A 21,851-nucleotide genomic window follows, 5' to 3' on the forward strand; every position below is an offset into this window, starting at 1 on the left:
ACATTTTCCGATGTCAGACCTGGATTGTGTTCAGGGGCAACATTTATTCTGGACGAAGGGCTTTGATGGAGAAGAGACGGAGGTTCTGGTTACATGTTAAGAAGCACATTGTGTCTCCAGTTACTGCTGACCGGCTGGACCCTGAACCCACCACCTCTCCTGCGTGAGAGGACGACACACATACTTTTATTTGGTTGTTTCGTGTGTATTTGTGGCCAATGTGTGTTTATTTGTGTTCGTAATTGTCCAATGTGTCAATTCGAGGTACTTTTGTGTCTCTTTGCAGCTGTTTTGCACCACGGTGGAGTTGTTTAGTCTATTTGTGGTCATGTTGTGTCTCTGTAGTTGTTCTGGGAGTCAATTTGAGTCTTTGAGTCTGTGCTAGTTTTCCATCTCTTTGTGGTCGTCCTATTTGTGGTGATGTTGAGACTCGGTCATCGTTTTGGTCCTTTTTTGGGGGGAATCATGTCTCTTTGCAGCTTTTTTGCATCTCGTTGTAGTTGTTATGTGTCTCTTTGTAGTTGTTTTGTGTCTCTTTGTAGTTGTTTTGTGCCTCTTTGTAGTTGTTTTTGTGACACTTTGTAGTTGTTTTGCATCTCTTAGTTGTTTTGTGTCTCTTTGTAGTTGTTTTGCATCTCTTTGTAGTTGTTTTGCATCTCTTCGTAGTTGTTTTGCATCTCTTTGTAGTTGTTTTGTGTCTCTTTGTCATTGTTTTGCATCTCTTTGTTGTTGTTTTGCATCTCTTCGTAGTTGTTTTGCATCTCTTTGTAGTTGTTTTGTGTCTCTTTGTCATTGTGTTGCATCTCTTTGTAGTTGTTTTGTGTCTCTTTGTAGTTGTTTTGCATCTCTTTGTAGTTGTTTTGCATCTCTTTGTAGTTGTTTTGTGTCTCTTTGTAGTTGTTTTGCATCTCTTTGTAGTTGTTTTGTGTCTCTTTGTAGTTGTTTTGTGTCTCTTTGTAGTTGTTTTGTGTCTCTCTGTTGTCTCTTACAGGTTGGTTGGAGTCCTTATTTATCAGTGGACATATTACTTTGATAACAACATTTCCTCATTGTGTTCATAGAGAACATAACCCGGTCTTGTGTGACAACACCTTAACGAGGATCCCCACATCGGCTCGTCCGCCCCGTCAGATTCAGAAGGTCACGAGTTCTTCGCGTCGCCACTCGAGTTTACCGTCTGCAGCTACGCGATCCTTCACCAACGCGCGTGAGGCGTTGATGGCCGCGCCCCCGGCCTCTCGTTCTCAACCTGCTCCTGAATCATTCATGACCCGTTGTGTTGCCATTAGCCGGCGCCGAAGTGCTGCACAACAATAACAACATGAATATTTTACTGCCGAGCGGAGAGTTGGACATAATTCACTGAGAGGAAACGACAGTCGAAGTCTGAGCGCCGCGCGGCGAGCTTCTGTCAGTCGGTGTGATTCTCGACGAACTTCCTGCCTCCAGAATTAAAGTTATCCAGAGGACGGAGATCGATGTTAACTCGATACGAGCCAACAGACGCGGGCGGCTTCCTATTCAGCATCCAATGGTTTGTTCAATGAAGGCACACAGAGCGACGTCAATGCCCATTAGACCTGATACATCAGCGGGGGGGGTCAAAACAAGACAGAGGACTAAAAGTAAAAATTACAGTAAATTTAGGGGAATTACATTTCTCTGTTCTTGTGCGACGGAGAGCAGAGTCGGTCTGGTCAACGTCTTCATTATGCTTCCATTAATACGAGGCGGAGCACTTCCTGCTGCACTCAGCGGAGCTCTGAGGGATCCTTTTGTTAGGACTTCATCTCCACTGACTATGAGTTCGGATCCAAATAGTTTCTCTTGAACGGCAACGCAAGAAGTTCATGAATTTTTAAACTCCATTATCAGGCCATCAATGATCTCAATGATTATCTTTCATTGATTAGCCCTCATCACGTGATCTGACTCTGATTGACAAAGAGACAAAGATACAGAGAGACAGAGAGACAAAGATACAGTGAGACAGAGAGAAAAGGGGGAACGAGACAAAGAGACAGAGAGACAAACATACAAACAGACAAAAAGACAGATAGACAGAGAGACAAAGATACAAACAGACAAAGAGACAGAGAGACAAAGAGACAACATAGAGAAAGACAACAAGACAGATAAATAGAGAAAAGGGGGAATGAGACAAAAAGACTGAGGTAGAGAGACAGATAGACAGAGAGACAAAGATACAAACAGACAAAGAGACAAATACACAGAGAGACACAGATAAAGAGAGAGAGAGAGAGAGCGAGAGAGTGAGAGGTAGATAGAGAGAGCAAAAGAGTCTCACTCTCTCTATCTCTCCCTCCATTAATCCTCTTTATATCCATCTCCCCAGCGGAGGCTTGGCCCTGCCGGGCTCCCCGGAGCTGACACCACCCCCGAGGATTCCTAACAACCAATTTGCCGACGAGATTCAATAAAGAGAGTTGCTGACGATGCAATTCTAACAGTTAATTTGCTCGTCGATATGCAAACGGCGGCGGCGTTAATGACCGCGAGGACGAGACGACGAACAATCTCTACAAGGAGGCGTGAGGCGGCTTCGCGGGCGTGACGCTTCAGTTCGATTCCCCGAAGCGTGGCGGAGGGTTCTGGGGTCGCAGAGGTGGAAGAACGTCGAGATAAAATAACAAGAGCTTCACAAGATGAAAGTGAAATGATTCTGTCAGATTGAATCATTTTCAACTTGTGTGGATGATGTTTTATTTATTAAACTCTCTGCTGCACATCAGACTGCTACAGAAGCAACAAACGGATTGTTACATTTTAACAGTTATGTTATACAACATTTCTCAGAAATTAATTTAGGACTCAGTAAATATCTCCAAGCTAATTAGCTGCGCAGCACGATTCCAGCCAATCAGTAACAGGCGCTAACCCTAACCCTTCCGTGCCACACATATTCCTGTCCTTCTATCTTAGCCACCCCCCCCCCCCTCTAAACATAATGATATCATTAAAACCAAGTGGTAACCCTCAAACAGGCCTTTGAGGGAGTGACGACCAGTCAGAATGTCCTCACTATCCAAAAGGGTCCTCACTCTGTGGTTAATAAACATTCGGTCCTCACTATGTAGCAAGCACGAGAAATATACACACACACACACACACACTTCATTAGCGACGACTTGACAGTTGGATTATTTACTAATGGATTATTTTACAGACAGAGTGCAGCCTCGGAGGCGCTCACGAGTGACAGGAGGTGAGATTTGTCTGCGTTTGCACCGATCCCGACAGGAGAGCATGCTGGGAGTGATGGATTCCTCCACCAGCACCTCCCCCACCCTCCCCACAGACCCCCACCGTCCCCCTCAACTGTGGGAGAGGATAAAGGATACTCATGGCAATGATTTGGGATCTGCTGATCATGCAAAACCTGGTGTTTGACCAGGAATATCCTGACCCCTGCATGTATGTGGGGGGGGGGGGGGGGGGGGGGGGCAACTGACAGCTGCCCCCCCCCCCTTCCATCCTACATGCTGAGCTGCAGAATCATCATGTCAACTTATTTTTTAGAAAAGGGTTCAATTATTTTATGGTGTCATTTTTTATGTTTATGAGTGTATTTTTGTTTATTGTATATTATGGTTAAGTTTGTATTTGTTGTTCTTATTTGTCAATTTAAGATCAACGCAATGTTGGTAAATTATTCTTAGAGAAACAAACACGGCACACTTTGTTCCTCGTGTGAAAAGAAAAAGTCAACGTTCGGTACTATGAACTTCCTCTGAAGACAGAAGTTTATTGTGAAAAAAGACTTTTAATGAGATATCATACAAACCGTTGTTATGAGGCCAAGTATAACCTCCCAAAGCTTCAATATGCGTAGTGGCAGATATTAACAAACGAAATGGTGTAAATACACTAAAAAGGATAACACCCCAAAACCCACAAGATATTCATGCAGTTTAAACCTAACTGTTGTTGTTGATGTTGTTGTCTAAACCTAACTGTTGTTGTTGATGTTGTTGTCTAAACCTAACTGTTCTTGTTGACTAAACCTAACTGTTGTTGTTGTATTTACTGCAGCGTCGCCCTCCATCTTTAGGTCATTGTTGTGGTGAAAGACTACGACTCCGATGGTAATGGAGTTACAGTGAGGTATTCTGGGAAATGTAGTTTGAAGGTACAGCAAAGTTGTTTGTTAACACTGAACTGAAGAAGAAAAGCCTTCATGGAGGTTTCATGGATCACGCTGAGTTTCCCCTCGTTGAGCTCCGTCCACCGTCTTCTCTTCACTCGGCCGACCTCATCTTTGAAGGACTTAAGGACCGAATCTGAAATCCTGAGTGCTAATTATCTTAGATTTCCTGACCGTGTAATTAGGGTCATCGCAGAGGAAATGAGGTTCGGTAACGCCTCTCGGCCCCGCCGGTTATGAACGGAGAGACGAGTGGAAGTCACGATTCAGCCCAATCCGAATGTTTCTGAAGCGTAGGACGGAGGAACGTTTACCGTGATACGAGTAGGACGAGGATGCAAAGGACGGAGGAACCTTTACCGTGATACGAGTAGGACGAGGACTCAAAGGACGGAGGAACCTTTACCGTGATACGAGTAGGACGAGGACTCAAAGGACGGAGGAACCTTTACCGTGATACGATTAGGACGAGGACGCAAAGGACGGAGGAACCTTTACCGTGATAAGAGTAGGACGAGGACTCAAAGGACTGAGGAACCTTTACCGTGATACGAGTAGGACGAGGACTCAAAGGACGGAGGAACCTTTACCTTGATACGAGTAGGACGAGGACGCAAAGGACGGAGGAACCTTTACCGTGATACGAGTAGGACGAGGATGCAAAGGACGGAGGAACCTTTACCGTGATACGAGTAGGACGAGGACGCAAAGAACGGAGGAACCTTTACCGTGATACGAGTAGGACGAGGATGCAAAGGACGGAGGAACCTTTACCGTGATACGAGTAGGACGAGGACTCAAAGGACGGAGGAACCTTTACCGTGATACGATTAGGACGAGGACGCAAAGGACGGAGGAACGTTTACCGTGATACGAGTAGGATGAGGACGCAAAGGACGGAGGAACCTTTACCGTGATACGATTAGGACGAGGACGCAAAGGACGGAGGAACCTTTACCGTGATACGAGTAGGACGAGGACTCAAAGGACTGAGGAACCTGTACCGTGATACGAGTAGGACGAGGACTCAAAGGACGGAGGAACCTTTACCGTGATACGAGTAGGACGAGGACGCAAAGGACGGAGGAACCTTTACCGTGATACGAGTAGGACGAGGACGCAAAGAACGGAGGAACCTTTACCGTGATACGAGTAGGACGAGGACGCAAAGGACGGAGGAACCTTTACCGTGATACGAGTAGGACGAGGACGCAAAGCACGGAGGAACCTTTACCGTGATACGAGTAGGACGAGGACGCAAAGGACGGAGGAACCTTTACCGTGATACGAGTAGGACTAGGACGCAAAGGACGGAGGAACCTTTACCGTGATACGAGTAGGACGAGGACGCAAAGGACCGAGGAACCTTTACCGTGATACAAGTAGGACGAGGACTCAAAGGACTGAGGAACCTTTACCGTGATACGAGTAGGACGAGGACTCAAAGGACTGAGGAACCTTTACCGTGACACGAGTAGGACGAGGACGCAAAGGACGGAGGAACCTTTACCTTGATACGAGTAGGACGAGGACGCAAAGGACTGAGGAACCTTTACCGTGACACGAGTAGGACGAGGACTCAAAGGACTGAGGAACCTTTACCGTGACACGAGTAGGACGAGGACGCAAAGGACGGAGGAACCTTTACCGTGATACGAGTAGGACGAGGACGCAAAGGACGGAGGAACGTTTACCGTGATACGAGTAGGACGAGGACGCAAAGGACGGAGGAACCTTTACCGTGATACGAGTAGGACGAGGACGCAAAGGACGGAGGAACCTTTACCGTGATACGAGTAGGACGAGGACGCAAAGGACGGAGGAACCTTTACCTTGATACGAGTAGGACGAGGACGCAAAGGACTGAGGAACCTTTACCGTGACACGAGTAGGACGAGGACTCAAAGGACTGAGGAACCTTTACCGTGACACGAGTAGGACGAGGACGCAAAGGACGGAGGAACCTTTACCGTGATACGAGTAGGACGAGGACGCAAAGGACGGAGGAACGTTTACCGTGATACGAGTAGGACAAGGACGCAAAAGACGGCGGAACCTTTACCGTGATACGAGTAGGACGAGGACGCAAAGAACGGAGGAACCTTTACCGTGATACGAGTAGGACGAGGACGCAAAGGACGGAGGAACCTTTACCTTGATACGAGTAGGACGAGGACTCAAAGGACGGAGGAACCTTTACCGTGATACGAGTAGGACGAGGACTCAAAGGACGGAGGAACCTTTACCGTGACACGAGTAGGACGAGGACTCAAAGGACGGAGGAACCTTTACCGTGACACGAGTAGGACGAGGACTCAAAGGACGGAGGAACCTTTACCGTGATACAAGTAGGACGAGGACGCAAAGGACGGAGGAACCTTTACCGTGATACGAGTAGGACGAGGACGCAAAGGACGGAGGAACCTTTACCGTGATACGAGTAGGACGAGCAAGCAAAGGACCGAGGAACCTTTACCGTGATACGAGTAGAAATACTTTTTGTTCTACTTATTTAAACGGGGGATCGCAGTGACGTTTAAGAGAAGGAGAGTTTAGTTTCACTCTCAAATGGTGAGAAAGGAAAAGAAGGAGGGATTAAGAGAGGAGGGATCGAAAGGACGCAAAGCCAAAAGAAAAAAGGAAAGGAAGAATGACGGAAGTAACACAAACAGAGAAGAGACAGAGAGAAGGTCTCAAGGGAAGAAGGAGAGGCTGTTAGGGTGAAGGAGTGGAATGACAGATAGAAGGAAAGTGCCAAAGGAAAGAAGGGGAGGAAGAAGGATGACTGAAAGGACGATAGAAAGAAAGGACAGAAACCAAAGGAAAGGAGGAAAGGAGAGAAGTAGAGGATGAAGTGTGGAAATATAGCATGATGTTCATAAAGAAAGGAAGGACACCTGAGGCTCCTAAGGAAAGGAAGGACACCTGAGACTCCTAAGGAAAGGAAGGACACCTGAGGCTCCTAAGGAAAGGAAGGACACCTGAGACTCCTAAGGAAAGGAAGGACACCTGAGGCTCCTAAGGAAAGGAAGGACACCTGAGGCTCCTAAGGATCCATGGAGTTGAGTGATCGGCTCCACGGATCCATTTCATTTTAAGGGTGTCGCCCACTCATCGATCAATACCCTCTGACATCATCCATCAATCCGCCTGGTGTCGCCCTCGTGGCCTGTTTAGAAGTTATTAACTGGTGTGACGAAGAGTGACAAAGAGTGATCTGGGTATTAAGCTCATTCATGCATCATTTTATAATGAGCAGACAGTTTGGCTTGTTTACCGGAGTTATGAAACCAGATTTATTATATTCCAAAGCTGTGAATTGTTGTCTAACCCTAACCAATATATACATATAAATATATATATATATATATATATATATATAAAGATAAACACATATATATATGTATATAAACAGATATATATATGTATTAATTTATATATATATATATATTTTTATTTATTTTTTAAATATATATACTTTTTATATATATAAATAAATATAACTACAATGAACATATACATAAATACATATATATAAATAAATATTAATATTAATGAATAGATACATTTATAAATACAAAATTATATTATACTTTGTTCATATTATTTTATAAATACTATTGTTTATGAAGTAACCATCAATGAGACTTATTGTACTCTGCCCATGTAGAGTATTAGCTGAGTAATGATACAATCGAATAATAATATATATAATATTTTCATATTTTTTCTATTATCGTTATGTTTGTATTTAACTAAATAAATTAAATTTTGAAGCCTCCAGTTCAGCAATATTTGCCCTCTAAGTACCACGGCAGAGACCTGTCAATCACAGCCGCCAGCTGGCTCTGGAAAGAGGTTGTTCCTCCTCGTCTACTCGTCGTGTTGTCCCATAACATCCAATGCGACGGCGTCCAATCACATGACGGTTCTGCTTCTGAGACACCGCATGCGGTCCACAGCTGTGTGATTCAGCAGGGCCTCCGGTGAGCCAGAACCTCTTCACATGGGATCGGGTCTCCAAGGCTGCAATTTGTCACCTGAGCGCCCTCGAGGCCGGGGAAGCCATTACCGGCCCGGCAGGAGGAGGCGTGAGCAATCAGTGTCAGCATCACACGTACACCTCGGCTCGGCAACGTCTCCTTGTCTCTTTGTCTCTTTGTCACCTTGTCTCTTTGTCTCCTCGTCTCATTTTCTCTCTGTCTCTTTGTCTCCTTGTCTCTTTGTTTCTCTGTATCGTTGTCTCTGTCTCCTTGTCTCTTTGTCTCCTTGACTCTTTGTCTCTTCGTATCGTTGTCTCTTTGTCTCCTTGTCTCTTTGTATCGTTGTCTCCTTGTCTCTTTGTCTCTGTGTCTCCTTGTCTCTTTGTCTCTGTGTCTCCTTGTCTCTTTGTCTCCTTGACTCTTTGTCTCTTCGTATCGTTGTCTCTTTGTCTCCTTGTCTCTTTGTATCGTTGTCTCCTTGTCTCTTTGTCTCTTTGTCTCCTCGTCTCTTTGTCTCTTTGTGTTTTGTTTGTCTGAAGCGAAGGGAAACGTCGGGCTTCCTGTCCAGGACCCCCAGAGGACTCCACATTGACCTCCAGGGATCGATCCGAGCGTCGCTTCGTTAGCTTCTAATTGAACGTGTAAACAAAGGCATGAAACCGACTGAGTTCACCGGAAGCCTTCAGTCACAATTACAACTTAGAACATGGACGCCATTCATTTAAAAAAGTCCAGTTTCAGTTCGTCTCTTTCGACATTTTGCAGAAACTAAAAAGTCTCAAGATTCCTCCTCGACTGACGCGTGATGGTGAACGTGTGAATATCTCAACGTGAGCGTGTTGTTCTGCAGTCGGCTCGGCTCCACCTCGGGCTGACCTTCGGTTCAAAGCGGAGGCTCATTACTGGGGAAGGGAGCCTCGAGTCCACCTGACAGGCCGGGACTCACCTTGGCCGGTCAGGGTGGTGACGCCCGGAGGCTCGCTCATTAATCCCGGGACGGACGGACAGGAAGCAGCCGGACCTTTAAACCGAGGCCGGTGCGGCGAGCAGAGCGGGAACAAACAAATGAACTCAAACTCATTGGCAGAGAAAACCATGAAAACGAGCTCGTCAACTGTAACTGGGATGAATGTATGTGGACGTCTGTGACGTTACGGCTCACGTGTCTTGACAACTGACCCCCACACCCTCGACCTCGCCGGCGTTCACTCAGCACATTCAAGCCGGCGCCGTTCGCTTCGCAGCTCGACTTCCCAAAATCTGTAAAATCTGCTTTTTGTGAAGCCCACGAAAAAAATGGGTTAACGTTGAGTTCTCTCTCGTTTGAGTTCGTCCCTTTCAGAAGGTCATCGTCCCCGTGCAGAAAACCAGCTCCATGAAGGAATCCCACTTTAATGTGGAGGAGCTCGACCTCGACATGTGTGGCTTGAACCCGGCTGCTCACCAGCAGATGTTTCCACAGCTGTATGAACCCCAAATAAACTATTTTGTTGTTATTTCAGTGCAATAAACGGATAAAAAAGAGATGCTTGAAACATCCACATAATGATGCAGATTTTGTAAAAAGTCTGAATAGATGCTTTGTCTCTCAGCAAGACGATTTCTGGATGGAGTTTGGTCCGATTGGTGCTAAGCTACGCTAACGGAGCAGCTGCTACGCTAAAGTAAACTGAGTGCTGTGTTCACACTAACGTAGTAGCTGCTCCGTCAATACTCAACACTTCCTCTTTCCTCTCTCACCTCATCTGAAAGAACATCTTCGTTTGCTTTAAGGTGCTGTATCATTGCCCCCCACCCCCACCCACAAGCTTCTTTTCACGAAGCCTTGGATGACATGCATTGTGTGCCTCCATGGCAACAGCCGTGGAGCATCCCTCAGTCTACGAATCGCCATGGAGACACCGGCTTTCCCCCCGCACTCAGCTCTGTTGCTTAATGGAAACTCTGGGTTTCATGCATGATGTCAGGCGTTTGTTTGATTGATAGGACGACACCATCTCTAGTCTCTAGTCTCTTGCCTCTTCTCTAAATTCTCGTCTCTTGTCTCTTTTCTAATTTCTCTTGTCTCTAGTCTCTAGTCTCTTGTCTCTTTTCTAATTTCTCTTGTCTCTAGTCTCTAGACTCTTGTCTCTTGTCTCTTTTCTAATTTCTCTTGTCTCTTGTCTCTTGCCTCTTGTCTCTAGTCTCTTGTCTCTTTTCTAATTGCTCTTGTCTCTTGTCTCTAGTCTCTTGTCTCTTGTCTTTTCTAATTTATCTTGTCTCTTGTCTCTAGTCTCTTGTCTCTTGTCTCTTTTCTAATTTATCTTGTCTCTAGTCTCTTGTCTCTAGTCTCTTGTCTCTTGTCTCTTTTCTAATTGATCTTGTCTCTAGTCTCTTGTCTCTAGTCTCTAGTCTCTTGCCTCTTCTCTAAATTCTCGTCTCTTGTCTCTTTTCTAATTTCTCTTGTCTCTAGTCTCTAGTCTCTTGTCTCTTTTCTAATTTATCTTGTCTCTAGTCTCTAGACTCTTGTCTCTTGTCTCTTTTCTAATTTATCTTGTCTCTAGTCTCTAGTCTCTTGTCTCTAGTCTCTTGTCTCTTGTCTCTTTTCTAATTGATCTTGTCTCTAGTCTCTAGTCTCTTGTCTCTAGTCTCTTGTCTCTTGTCTCTTTTCTAATTTATCTTGTCTCTAGTATCTTGTCTCTTGCCTCTTGTCTCTAGTCTCTTGTCTCTTTTCTAATTTCTCTTGTCTCTTGCCTCTAGTCTCTAGTCTCTAGTCTCTTGCCTCTAGTCTCTTGTTTCTAGTCTCTAGTCTCTAGTCTCTAGTCTCTTGCCTCTTGCCTCTTGCCTCTTGTCTCTAGTCTCTAGTCTCTTGCCTCTTGCCTCTTGTCACTAGTCTCTTGCCTCTTGTCTCTAGTCTCTAGTCTCTAGCCTCTAGCCTCTTGCCTCTTGCCTCTTGTCTCTTGCCTCTTGTCTCTAGTCTCTTGCCTCTTGCCTCTTGTCTCTAGTCTCTAGTCTCTTGTCTCTTGCCTCTTATCTCTAGTCTCTTGTCTCTTGTCTCTAGTCTCTAGTCTCTTGCCTCTTGTCTCTTGTCTCTAGTCTCTTGCCTCTTGCCTCTTGTCACTAGTCTCTTGCCTCTTGTCTCTTGTCTCTAGTCTCTAGCCTATAGCCTCTTGCCTCTTGCCTCTTGCCTCTTGTCTCTTGCCTCTTGTCTCTAGTCTCTTGCCTCTTGCCTCTTGTCTCTAGTCTCTAGTCTCTTGTCTCTTGCCTCTTATCTCTAGTCTCTTGTCTCTAGTCTCTTGTCTCTTGCCTCTTGTCTCTAGTCTCTAGTCTCTTGTCTCTTGCCTCTTGCCTCTTGTCTCTTGCCTCTTGTCTCTAGTCTCTTGCCTCTTGTCTCTAGTCTCTAGTCTCTTGTCTATTGCCTCTTATCTCTAGTCTCTTGTCTCTTGTCTCTTGTCTCTTGTCTCTTGTCTCTAGTCTCTAGTCTCTAGTCTCTAGTCTCTTGTCTCTTGTCTCTTGCCTCTTGCCTCTTGTCTCTAGTCTCTAGTCTCTTGCCTCTTGTCTCTTGTCTCTAGTCTCTAGTCTCTTGCCTCTTGCCTCTTGCCTCTTGTCACTAGTCTCTTGCCTCTTGTCTCTTGTCTCTAGTCTCTAGTCTCTAGCCTCTAGCCTCTTGCCTCTTGCCTCTTGCCTCTTGTCTCTTGCCACTTGTCTCTAGTCTCTTGCCTCTTGTCTCTAGTCTCTAGTCTCTTGTCTCTTGCCTCTTATCTCTAGTCTCTTGTCTCTTGTCTCTTGTCTCTAGTCTCTAGTATCTTGTCTCTTGCCTCTTGCCTCTTGCCTCTTGTCTCTTGCCTCTTGTCTCTAGTCTCTTGCCTCTTGCCTCTTGTCTCTAGTCTCTAGTCTCTTGTCTATTGCCTCTTATCTCTAGTCTCTTGTCTCTTGTCTCTTGTCTCTTGTCTCTTGCCTCTTGTCTCTAGTCTCTAGTCTCTAGTCTCTAGTCTCTTGTCTCTTGTCTCTTGTCTCTTGCCTCTTGCCTCTTGTCTCTAGTCTCTAGTCTCTTGCCTCTTGTCTCTTGTCTCTAGTCTCTTGTCTCTTGCCTCTAGTCTCTAGTCTCTAGTCTCTTGTCTCTTGCCTCTTGTCTCTAGTCTCTAGTCTCTTGCCTCTTGTCTCTTGCCTCTTGTCTCTAGTCTCTTGCCTCTTGCCTCTTGTCTCTAGTCTCTTGTCTATTGCCTCTTATCTCTAGTCTCTTGTCTCTTGTCTCTAGTCTCTTGTCTCTTGTCTCTTGTCTCTTGTCTCTAGTCTCTAGTCTCTAGTCTCTAGTCTCTTGTCTCTTGTCTCTTGCCTCTTGTCTCTAGTCTCTAGTCTCTTGCCTCTTGTCTCTTGTCTCTAGTCTCTAGTCTCTTGCCTCTTGCCTCTTGCCTCTTGTCACTAGTCTCTTGCCTCTTGTCTCTTGTCTCTAGTCTCTAGTCTCTAGCCTCTAGCCTCTTGCCTCTTGCCTCTTGCCTCTTGTCTCTTGCCACTTGTCTCTAGTCTCTTGCCTCTTGTCTCTAGTCTCTAGTCTCTTGTCTCTTGCCTCTTATCTCTAGTCTCTTGTCTCTTGTCTCTAGTCTCTTGTCTCTTGCCTCTTGTCTCTAGTCTCTAGTATCTTGTCTCTTGCCTCTTGCCTCTTGCCTCTTGTCTCTTGCCTCTTGTCTCTAGTCTCTTGCCTCTTGCCTCTTGTCTCTAGTCTCTAGTCTCTTGTCTATTGCCTCTTATCTCTAGTCTCTTGTCTCTTGTCTCTAGTCTCTTGTCTCTTGCCTCTTGTCTCTAGTCTCTAGTCTCTAGTCTCTTGTCTCTTGTCTCTTGTCTCTTGCCTCTTGCCTCTTGTCTCTAGTCTCTAGTCTCTTGCCTCTTGTCTCTTGTCTCTAGTCTCTTGCCTCTAGTCTCTTGTCTCTTGCCTCTTGTCTCTAGTCTCTTGCCTCTTGCCTCTTGCCTCTTGTCTCTAGTCTCTTGTCTCTAGTCTCTTGTCTCTAGTCTCTTGTCTCTTTTCTAATTTATCTTGTCTCTAGTCTCTTGTCTCTTGCCTCTTGTCTCTAGTCTCTTGTCTCTTTTCTAATTTCTCTTGTCTCTTGCCTCTTGTCTCTAGTCTCTTGCCTCTAGTCTCTTGTTTCTAGTCTCTAGTCTCTAGTCTCTAGTCTCTAGTCTCTAGTCTCTTGCCTCTTGCCTCTTGTCTCTAGTCTCTAGTCTCTTGCCTCTTGCCTCTTGTCACTAGTCTCTTGCCTCTTGTCTCTTGCCTCTTATCTCTAGTCTCTTGTCTCTTGTCTCTAGTCTCTAGTCTCTTGCCTCTTGTCTCTTGTCTCTAGTCTCTAGTCTCTTGCCTCTTGCCTCTTGCCTCTTGTCACTAGTCTCTTGCCTCTTGTCTCTAGTCTCTAGCCTATAGCCTCTTGCCTCTTGCCTCTTGTCTCTTGCCTTTTGTCTCTAGTCTCTTGCCTCTTGCCTCTTGTCTCTAGTCTCTAGTCTCTTGTCTCTTGCCTCTTATCTCTAGTCTCTTGTCTCTTGTCTCTAGTCTCTTGTCTCTTGTCTCTTGCCTCTTGTCTCTAGTCTCTAGTCTCTAGTCTCTTGTCTCTTGCCTCTTGCCTCTTGCCTCTTGTCTCTTGCCTCTTGTCTCTAGTCTCTTGCCTCTTGCCTCTTGTCTCTAGTCTCTAGTCTCTTGTCTATTGCCTCTTATCTCTAGTCTCTTGTCTCTAGTCTCTAGTCTCTTGTCTCTTGTCTCTAGTCTCTAGTCTCTAGTCTCTAGTCTCTTGTCTCTTGTCTCTTGTCTCTTGCCTCTTGCCTCTTGCCTCTTGTCTCTAGTCTCTAGTCTCTTGCCTCTTGTCTCTTGTCTCTAGTCTCTAGTCTCTTGCCTCTTGCCTCTTGCCTCTTGTCACTAGTCTCTTGCCTCTTGTCTCTTGTCTCTAGTCTCTAGTCTCTAGCCTCTAGCCTCTTGCCTCTTGCCTCTTGCCTCTTGTCTCTTGCCACTTGTCTCTAGTCTCTTGCCTCTTGCCTCTTGTCTCTAGTCTCTAGTCTCTTGTCTCTTGCCTCTTATCTCTAGTCTCTTGTCTCTAGTCTCTAGTCTCTTGTCTCTTGCCTCTTGTCTCTAGTCTCTAGTATCTTGTCTCTTGCCTCTTGCCTCTTGTCTCTTGCCTCTTGTCTCTAGTCTCTTGCCTCTTGCCTCTTGTCTCTAGTCTCTAGTCTCTTGTCTATTGCCTCTTATCTCTAGTCTCTTGTCTCTTGTCTCTAGTCTCTTGTCTCTTGTCTCTTGCCTCTTGTCTCTAGTCTCTAGTCTCTAGTCTCTAGTCTCTTGTCTCTTGTCTCTTGTCTCTTGCCTCTTGCCTCTTGTCTCTAGTCTCTAGTCTCTTGCCTCTTGTCTCTTGTCTCTAGTCTCTTGTCTCTTGCCTCTAGTCTCTAGTCTCTAGTCTCTAGTCTCTTGTCTCTTGCCTCTTGTCTCTAGTCTCTAGTCTCTTGCCTCTTGCCTCTTGCCTCTTGTCTCTAGTCTCTTGCCTCTTGCCTCTTGTCTCTAGTCTCTAGTCTCTTGTCTCTTGCCTCTTGCCTCTTGCCTCTAGTATCTTGCCTCTTGCCTCTTGCCTCTTGCCTCTTGTCTCTTGCCTCTTGCCTCTTGTCTCTTGCCTCTAGTATCTTGCCTCTTGCCTCTTGCCTCTTGCCTCTTGTCTCTTGCCTCTTGCCTCTTGTCGCTTGCCTCTTGCGTCTAGTCTCTAGTCTCTTGTCTCTAGTCTCTTGCCTCTTGTCTCTAGTCTCTTGTCTCTTGCCTCTTATCTCTTGCCTCTTGCCTCTTGCCTCTTGCCTCTTGTCTCTTGCCTCTTGTGTCTAGTCTCTTGCCTCTTGTCTCTAGTCTCTTGTCTCTTGCCTCTTATCTCTAGTCTCTTGCCTCTTGCCTCTTGTCTCTTTTGGTCTCTGGCTGCCGGGTCATTGTAAGGTGGAGAACGAGGTGAGAGGTGCTCCATCTCTTCAGCTGCATCGGTGTGTTTCCTTTGTGCTTCGTCCACAGTCTGAAGCCAGGAGGCGTCGACCAGCAGGGCCCCGCCCCCAGGTCGTCCTGGGACACGAGCAGCATGAATCCATCCCAACACACGAGCCACGCATGTGCCGAACATGCGACGCCTGTTAGCCGGTGAAACGCGGCCCGCGGGGTCATCCTGAGACACAGAGTCCCACACAACAACAACAACAACAACAATAATCAATAGTCAATAACACAAGGATGCATTCACAAGACCAAACTAAAGGAGGCGCTGCAGGAAGCATCGTGACGGTGCTGCACTTCACAGAATGAGTAGAAACGTGCTGTTGTTCTTGTAATGAAACACACACACACACACACACTCACACACACAGACACACACACACAGACACACACACACACCTTATTGATGATTGATGGATTATGAGCAGCGGCTCCGCTTCGATCCGTTTTGTAATTATTAAAAAAATGTTTAAAGTCTAATTGGAAAGTCACCCATGTTATTGATATGGATGCTTTCGCCATGGCGATGGGATGTCCATCGATCAACTGACGCAGTGAAAGAGGAACTGCTTCCTACTTAGAAACAGGGTTTCCCAATCTGAGGCGGAGGGGCGCCCCGGGGTCCAGCAGCTGATTTAAAGGTTTAAAGAAGCGCTTCGACTGCTGTGTCTGATAAAGAGAGACACACACACACACACACACACACACACACACACACACACACACACACACACACACACACTTGTGGCTCGGTGAGCGTGACACATGCTCGTCCTCATCATGGGAAATAAACTGGTGAGCAGAAAGGCTTTTTCTTCACAGACTGTGGAGTCATAAACACGACTGAGACGCCGTCTCAGTCGTGTTTATTGATGTGTGATCACACCCAGAATCCATCTGTGTGTGTGTGTGCGTGTGTGTGTGAGTGTGTGTGTGAGTGTGCGTGAGTGTGTGTGTGAGTGTGTGTGTGTGTGTGTGTGTGTGTGTGTGTGTGTGTGACCTCACGTCACAGCTGACATGTCGTGTTCCTCCGGTGACCTTCTCTGACCTTCAGTTTGCAAACAGCTGATTCAAACATCTAGACAAACACAACTGTGTGTCAATAAACAATAAACAATAAACCTTTAGGCCGACATGACGACCACGTGTGCTTTGCTCGTGTTTGCTAACTGTCGTTGGGGAGGTCAAAGGTCACGTGTCATCGATCCGGTCATGTGTGTGTGAGGGTTTCACGAGCTAGAAGGTCAATATGTTAAATAACTTTAAGAGCTTTAGGGTGTAAGTAAAAATGTACTGAGGTTATGTAATAGAGAAATATCACTCTGTTAATAACACTATAATCATTAATAAATATCACTCTGTTAATAACACTATAATCATTAATAAATATCACTCTGTTAATAACACTATAATCATTAATAAATATCACTCTGTTAATAACACTATAATCATTAATAAATATCACTCTGTTAATAACACTATAATCATTAATAAATATCACTCTGTTAATGACACTATAATCACTTCTTAATGCACCAGTGTGGTCGTCCACGGAGACGCGGGTGCTGACGCAGCAGAAACAACCCAACGGAGGATGCTCCACCCTCTGCTGCTCCACCCTCTGCTGCTCCACCCTCTGCTCCACCCTCTGCTGCTCCACCCTCTGCTGCTCCACCCTCTGCTGCTCCACCCTCTGCTCCACCCTCTGCTCCACCCTCTGCTGCTCCACCCTCTGCTCCACCCTCTGCTCCACCCTCTGCTGCTCCACCCTCTGCTCCACCCTCCTCTCAGCTGTTTGAGGGTCAGACTGTAAGTCCTTCAGACAACAAGCAGAAACATGTTCCATTAACTTGGACGTCACTCAAGATGTTCCAGAGGTCAAGAACTTTGTTTCACCGTTGACTTGATGACAGAGTTGAGCCTCCGGACTTTTTATATTGGAACAAACGCTTTAAATCACTTTGGTTCTTACTTTATTTTTGCGTATCAGATTGATTTAGGCGTTTAGCATTTTAGCCGTTTAGCCTTTTAGCCTTTTAGCCTGTTAGCCTTTTAGCCTTTTAGCCGTTTAGCCTTTTAGCCTGTTAGCCTTTTAGCCGTTTAGCCTTTTAGCCTGTTAGCCTTTTAGCCTTTTAGCCGTTTAGCCTGTTAGCCTTTTAGCCTGTTAGCCTTTTAGCCTTTTAGCCTGTTAGCCTTTTAGCGGTTTAGCCTGTTAGCCTTTTAGCCTTTTAGCCGTTTAGCCTTTTAGCCTGTTAGCCTTTTAGCCTGTTAGCCTTTTAGCCGTTTAGCCTTTTAGCCGTTTAGCCTTTTAGCCTGTTAGCCTTTTAGCCTTTTAGCCTTTTAGCCTTTTAGCCGTTTAGCCTTTTAGCCTGTTAGCCTTTTAGCCTGTTAGCCGTTTGCCGTGTTTGAAGCGCGGTGCCTTGGTGCGATGGGGACATGCTTGGACTATACTCTCCATCCACTAGTCCAACCTGAACCCTCCACCGCACGAAGACAAGGTGAGCTGCATATTTAATATCAAATGGTCCGCATGCACACGTCCTGTAGCAATAGATACACATATAATCATACCTTCAAACACACTCATGCAGCTACAGTATATTTATTACACGCTTAGTCACTGAGTTCTCATGGCCAGCCCATTATGAAACAAAGGCGCTCGTATTATTAGTCTTAACGCTGTGGCTTTATTGAGAATAATAAAATAACTAATGAGCTTAGAGTCATAGATAGAAACAGTTAAATGCATGAAAGCATTGTGGAATTAGCGAGTTAGCTCGCTAATTCCACAATGCTTTCATGCTACTGTCTCGCTAACTAGCCGGCGCTACGGAAGGGAAACGGTTGGACGCTTGAGACGAAACACGCCGGCTGAAACATGCAGAACCTGATTGTTGGTTCTCTGACCTCGACTGCACGACGCCGAGACGCACACGCGGTCTATGATGTATGGAAATGCGATGCATCGCACGTTAATACGCAGGCTCAGTATGCAGACAAAGACTCTGACCTTCTGCTTTAATGCCATTCAGCCGCGGGCTTCTTCACCTCTTTCTGCATGTTTCTGTTTTCTTATTTTCTAGGAGGAGAATTCCTTTTTGCACACGGCGGCGTTTCAGACAGAAACCTGTACAAACTAAAGCCAGTATCAAAAAGTACGAGTGGCAACGGCATCAAAAGACCAGATGACAATAATCAGATAAATGCCTCATGTCGAATATCACAAAGTCAAACTGCTTATGTCAGACTTCCTTCTGTGATCCGATCTGATCAAACACAAGAAGCCTCGTTGGTCTCGAGGAGCTTGAGAAGATTCTTGCTACTGGACGTCTCGGGCTCACGGAACTTCAGGATTCGATGGGTTAAAAACAATATTTAATGGCAAAAGTTTTTAAAAAACAGTCCAACACAATAACTCCAAAAACTCCTCCGTGTGAATCAGCTTCCTGTCTCGTCCGTCCAGAACAACTTCCCTTTATTTAGTCTTCAGTCACGCCTTTAAATCTCAAAGGTCCTAAACAAAACATCCCTTCGGTTGGCTTAAGGCCATTTCCAAGATGACGGGGTCAAACGTCACACTTCCTGTCAAGACAAAGAAGATCCCTTCAGAATAAAACCTCTTAAGACTTCCTTTATGTACATGTGCAAATCAAAATGACCTATTACAACTCTACAAGCTGAAGCTTCCACTGCTTGGCACACGAGAAGAAGTTTCCACTAGTTGCAATCTGCAGCCTCGCCACCAGAGGGCGCCAGATCCTTAACGCGGCACCTTTAGAGGCACGATTAAAATTCAAACATAAGCTTGTGACGTCCATAACGAAATACGAGTATGAATATGTTTATCCACGCAGCAGGAATACCTTTTCATTATAATCAGCTGACTAACAAACAAGATTATGACGTTCTACTCCACATGAAATTAATATGGTAAACAGTCATGAATTATGGCTATAAAGCGACGGCTACCGTAGCTGTAATTAAACATTTATACTGGTTTATATTTTATTGATTGATTGGTTCCTTGAACGCAAAAGAGAAATTGGTAGTTTGAAATGCCTAAAAACACAGAAATGTTTTGGGAAAGAAAAGTCAGACGTCAGCGGTTGGACGTCCTTCAGTGGAAGGTATGAAAGATGAATGGACCTTCACTGGGCGTATGTTTTATGGGGATTGCATGTTAGATAAGAACTTGTGTTTGAAGCTTCTTGCTCTGCATCCGTTGCAGGATTTCTTGTTCAGTAATTGTTTAAACGTGTAATTTACAACAATATGTAATTAGCGATGTAATCGATTGTTAATAAGAAATCCCGTCATGGGCTCCGGCTGCGTCTCTCCTCGTGAACGCCGTTCCTTTTGTTCTGACTTCCTGTTGCTGCGATAAACATAATCAATTAACTCCTCCGCTAAGGCCTGCACGCCAGAGATTGTTCCTTTAATTTCACAACCTTTAATTATGAGGATTATATTGTGTCGTACAAGCCGGCGTTAATGCGTCCGGGGACCGGCGTGTTAATCCTTCCCCTTTAAACCAATCGGCACGAGTCATAAACCTGGAGGCTGCTCTCTCTGTACATATGTTTACGTGCACTAAAAGACGTCCTGCACATGCATATATATATATATATATATATATATATATATATATATAGCTGCAGCTGATTAACATGCCCTGTTATCCAGGGGATGGATGCCTGTTGCTAAAGCCAAATAATACTTTATTATTCTGTTAATACGGGGACTTTTGTTTTGGTAGTGCCCTCAGACAACCACTTCCTGCAAGCTTTTATTTTCTAAGGACCTTTTTTGTAACGTTCTCGTCTGCTATGTGAATAAAAACAAGACGTTTAAAGACGTTTTGGGATATTTACAAGAATGTCGTAAATAAAGGGTGTGGAAGAGTTTAAAGAGTTAATAATTACGTAGTAGAGACGTATGAGCTCATCCCCTTATGAGCAAAATCACCAGCTGAATTAAACATTAATCCTCTGGGAGGTCAAAATGTTTCCATAGATAACAATTCAACGAGCGTTAACTACAAATAATAAGTCTTATTCTGGGATTTCAGAAGAAAGAAATAAACTCCTCCTCACAGATCTGCTTCATTATGAAGAATAAAGCGGTGAAACGCTTCATCTGCTGTTTGACATCAGTGGAGATGAAATACCATAATGAAGCATAGACTTCTATACAACCAGAGGAGTCGCCCCCTGGTGGTCAGGAGAGAGAATGCAGCTTTAACACATGAAGCATAGACTTCTATACAACCAGAGGAGTCACCCCCTGGTGGTCAGGAGAGAGAATGCAGCTTTAACACATGAAGCATAGACTTCTATACAACCAGAGGAGTCGCCCCCTGGTGGTCAGGAGAGAGAATGCAGCTTTAACACATGAAGCATAGACTTCTATACAACCAGAGGAGTCGCCCCCTGGTGGTCAGGAGAGAGAATGCAGCTTTAACACATGAAGCATAGACTTCTATACAACCAGAGGAGTCGCCCCCTGGTGGTCAGGAGAGAGAATGCAGCTTTAACACATGAAGCATAGACTTCTATACAACCAGAGGAGTCGCCCCCTGGTGGTCAGGAGAGAGAATGCAGCTTTAACACATGAAGCATAGACTTCTATACAACCAGAGGAGTCGCCCCCTGGTGGTCAGGAGAGAGAATGCAGCTTTAACACATGAAGCATGGACTTCTATACAACCAGAGGAGTCGCCCCCTGGTGGTCAGGAGAGAGAATGCAGCTTTAACACATGAAGCATAGACTTCTATACAACCAGAGGAGTCGCCCCCTGGTGGTCAGGAGAGAGAATGCAGCTTTAACACATGAAGCATAGACTTCTATACAACCAGAGGAGTCGCCCCCTGGTGGTCAGGAGAGAGAATGCAGCTTTAACACATGAAGCATAGACTTCTATACAACCAGAGGAGTCGCCCCCTGGTGGTCAGAAGAGAGAATGCAGCTTTAACACATGAAGCATAGACTTCTATACAACCAGAGGAGTCGCCCCCTGGTGGTCAGGAGAGAGAATGCAGCTTTAACACATGAAGCACAGACTTCTATACAACCAGAGGAGTCTTTTCAAAATCAGCTCCCTTGGTTTTGGGGTGAAAATCCGTCTGAAGCGTCGTTGCTTCCGTCCGGAGGTCACGTGAAGAACAACGATGACTTCTCGTTTCACACCACCGGTCCACAGCGCTGCTGTTCTGCAGAGTCATGGCTCTCATAAAATGATGCCGTCTTTCTTCCTCTGCTGCATTCGGTACTTTAGTTTCCATGGTCCCTGAACGCCCCACCACCATGCAGTCATTTTAGGAGCGCAGACCTGCTCACCACGCCGAGATAAACATGGTAACTACTTCTTTTATTCCACTGGAAGCAGAGAGTTACTTTGGTTTTCTGAAGCAAACAACTAAATACAATTTAAATAAAAATAAAATTAATTAAAATAATTAAAATTAAAATGCCATTCTTCCATTGCGCCAAACCCCGTAACTCTCCAGGAACGTCTCTTCTAAGCGACCTCGGGCTCCGTCACGCTTCACTTCCTCCTCTCAAGGTCGCTCAGCTCGGCTCCCTGCAGAGGGATTCTGGGAGGCTTTCAAACCGGACCCAATAGCTCTTAGATTATTATTATATATATTATTCATAAATCCACCTGCTCTGTCCTCATTTGGCTCCGGAGGCCCTGAAGTCTTGTTCCGGAGCTCCGGATGAACTGCAGCAG

The 21,851-nt window shown here is 45.4% G+C and overlaps 1 protein-coding gene across 1 annotated transcript in view; it reads right to left on the reverse strand.

Annotated features, from left to right (window-relative positions):
* kcnq3 (potassium voltage-gated channel, KQT-like subfamily, member 3) overlaps positions 1-21,851 on the reverse strand; it is a 55,468-nt gene that overhangs the window by 14,463 nt on the left and 19,154 nt on the right. The window lies entirely within an intron of this gene.

This window comes from Cyclopterus lumpus, chromosome 17 (genome assembly GCF_009769545.1).
Source record: "Cyclopterus lumpus isolate fCycLum1 chromosome 17, fCycLum1.pri, whole genome shotgun sequence".
NCBI lineage: Eukaryota > Metazoa > Chordata > Actinopteri > Perciformes > Cyclopteridae > Cyclopterus > Cyclopterus lumpus.